The 3,414-nt window shown below is 38.9% G+C and overlaps 1 non-coding gene across 1 annotated transcript; it reads right to left on the bottom strand.

The window, feature by feature from the left end:
- Positions 1–2,966: 2,966 nt before the first annotated feature.
- Positions 2,967–3,039, bottom strand: TRNAV-GAC (transfer RNA valine (anticodon GAC)). The gene has a single exon. It is a non-coding gene; the product is annotated as a tRNA-Val (tRNA).
- Between the last annotated feature and the right edge of the window lie 375 nt (positions 3,040–3,414).

Genomic DNA, 3,414 nt, shown 5'->3' on the forward strand with positions numbered 1-3,414 from the left:
CTTCTACATTGCTGCCAAATTCATCTTTGTGTAAACAAATATCATCTAATTTCCTTGCCTTAAAGCTACTGGTATCTCTCCTTCGCCTATAGACTACATTTCAAATTTCTTAACTTGGCATACAAGCCTCCTCAAAATTAGGCATGAATCTTCACATTTTTAGCTTCCTCTCCTACCACTTGTCTCTTATGGGTTTGTTCCATTGAACATTATCAGTGATCCTTGATCATGCCACCCTCATTCCTGATCTAATGTCTTTGCACAGGTTATTTCCTCTGCCATCTTTCTTCTCTACTAGGCAAGCTCTCCTGTACATCCTGTAAGATCTGACTGGAAATATCATCTCCTTTATAATACTTTCTGTGACTTCCCCTGGGGTTTAAGTAATTTCCTCTAGTGTAATCAGTTGCATCTATGTAGGGCTCTCCTATAGCTCTTGTCACATTATATTATAATTGTTTGTTCATGCGTCTATCAGCCACCCATCCACGTTGCCCAGCCCCCATTTCCATGTAAATAGGTATGGTTAATAGATATTCTATGAGAAATAATTTATAGTGCTTTGGGACCTTTAAAGAAGGTATTGACTGTCCTCCTTTTGGAGCCACGATGTATATTAGCCTATTAAAGTTTCTGACTCTGAGAAACTCTGTAGTACCCAAGACCCTGTGTCTAACCAGTGTTTCCTAAATTTTTTTTTTTTAAAGAACATCTATTATTATTCAAGGAACTCAGCGAGAGAAATGCTGCTCTGTATCAAATATTCTCTGAGGCATTAAAAAAAGATGGACAAAAATCCATGTTTTTGCTTCCTTGTCAGCATTAGCTTCTCTTACATTTCACTTTCCTTGTTTGTGTCTTCTCTTTTTGCCACTTAATGACTCCGGCCACTTTGCTGGAAACTTATGGTGTGGTTAATGGCCCTCAGGGTACTGGTAGCTACGATTCTGCCCTTACAATGGACGGGCTTCCAAACCTTGCTGCTATATGGGTTGCTAACAGATTGCAGAGTGGTTAGCTGTTATGCTAAAAGATGAGTTCCTTGATTGTAGATGATCATTTTAATCAGTGGCTTCACTATAAATAGATGGCCAATTTGTTGTATAGAAGATTACGCATGCATAAAGATTTCATAGACTGGAATGAAATGGGAAAATCTAGCAGAAATAATTTTAATAATGAATTTAATTTTGAAACCTGAACTTGGGGATAAAATAGCAGCAGTACAAGCCCAAGATGGAAAACATGAAATTTGGTAGAAATATGTATAAAAGAGACTGTGTTTGTATGTGTACGTGAGATGATAGCTTAAAATAAGCCAACCATATTATTGGTATCCAAAAAAGTCCATGTAAGTTTTGACTGCATTTATGAAAGCATAGTATATAGACAAAGGAAGTGGTATTCTTTTTCTGCTCTACACTAGGAAAACCTCACCTGGAGTGTTGTGTTCAGTGCTGGTTGCTGCTTTTAAAGAGGGCTGAAGATAATTTGGAGCATGCTCAGTGTGGATGTCAAACAAAAAGCAAGAACAAATACCATAGATGAAAGATAGAGTAAGTACAGAGAAGAAACTTACAGAGTTAGGATGCAAGATGGTCATGGTCTCCAAACTCCTGTCACTCAGGAAGAGGAATGCCTGGGCAAGGCACAGCTGAATGTACCACTGCTTGTACTTTATAGGAGGGGAGCTGGCTGCCTCACATATTTATAGAGGGGTTTGGAGTGGTCAAGAATTAATTGACAAAGTAGGAAGACTGAACAAGCAATCAGAATTATAGACCTATTGGTGTGAGAAACATCTCACTGACTGATGCAGATTACCTGGGAAGTCTGAAGATCATTAGTCCGAGGGCCTGAAATAGGAAAAGTGGCCACTGGCTTGTTTGTGGAGGGAGGAGGATTACAGAGTTAGTGACAGTTACACAGAATCACCAGTATATTATTTGTAATTTCTAGCCTGTGTATAGCTTGAGGGAGGATATTCAAGAGGTAGAAGATAATAACAGTAGTATAAAAAAGTATCCTGACCTGTGAACCTCTATATAAAATAATCACTGAGATACAGTTCTAGAAGTCCTTCAAGTGGCTTTATGGCAGCAACGATGCACTTTTATGGTGAAGCCATAGATTCCTCAATCAGTGCTAATCTTGTGGTGGTGAAGCCTGGCTCAGTCTCTCCATCAGCATTTTAATTTTTTATCAGTATCCCTAAGTTGTGACCTGCTCTCACAGTTTCCTACAGTTTCCCAGGGATTCATCTCTATTTTAAGATTTCCCAGACAACTTGGGACAAAATCCCCTAAGGCTGGATTAGACATTTTTATTGATATCCCCAGTGGTGGTAAGTGTATCAGTGAAATAATGTGGAACACAGACCCTTTGAGGCTTGACTACTTCAGGGTAAATTTTCTTCTGTCCTGGGGTACTTTTTAATGGGTTAGGGGATGATCTTTGCTCTCTCCCTTTGTTCAGAACTTTTAATCCACATGCCCTGGAATCCAACTCTTTTCCCACTTTTTACCCTTTCTTTTATTGGGTATTTCTATGTTTCTTTATAGTACTCATGCAAAGTGTACTCCTAGCATTCAAAATAGCTATTGCTGAATTATAAATAATTCATTGGTGGTGTGGGTATATTTCAACTAATATTTTTATTTTCCTAATGCAGTTTTTATTAAAAAAAAACATCTTGAGGTAAGTATATATGATGGGGTTGACTTAACATGATTACATTATATTGGTACCGTTTGTGAGTAGACCAGGCCACAAGCTAGCCTGGAACTATGTCAGCTGCAAAGGCTTTGGAGTCTGGCCCAGTTGATTCTGTCTCCTGGCTCTTCCATTTATTGCTGTATGACCTTGGGAAAGTTAATTAGTGTCTTTCAGTCTGTTTCCTTATCCTTAAAGTGAGGACAGTAATGCCTATGTAAAAGGGCTGTTAAAGTTTGTTTTTTTTTTAAAGATGACCAGTAAGGGGATCTTAACCCTTGACTTGGTGTTGTCAGCACCACGCTCTCCCAACTGAGCTAACTGGCCATCCCTATATAGGGATCTGAACCTGTGGCCTTGGTGTTATCAGCACCACGCTCTCCCAAGTGAGCCATGGGCCAGCCCAGGCTGTTGAAGTATTAAGTAAGCTTATTATGCCAATTATCTGGCACAGTGACTAACACTTTAGTTACATTAAAACTCATAGCTATTGTTATATAACTATCAGAGTTTTGTTGTTATCCTAATATTGGCTGTCTTGATTGGATGAACTTGTATGTGTTTCTAGTAAGAGAGGATCTGAGAATGTAAATGTCTTTTTCTTTTTCAAGGTGATATTTCCCTGGAGACCTCATGAAGAATAGGGTACAGCGTGGTCTGGGTCCTGCCTGATCCTCTTTCTAAACATCAGAAAATCACGGT

This window comes from Cynocephalus volans, chromosome 8 (assembly GCF_027409185.1).
Source record: "Cynocephalus volans isolate mCynVol1 chromosome 8, mCynVol1.pri, whole genome shotgun sequence".
NCBI lineage: Eukaryota > Metazoa > Chordata > Mammalia > Dermoptera > Cynocephalidae > Cynocephalus > Cynocephalus volans.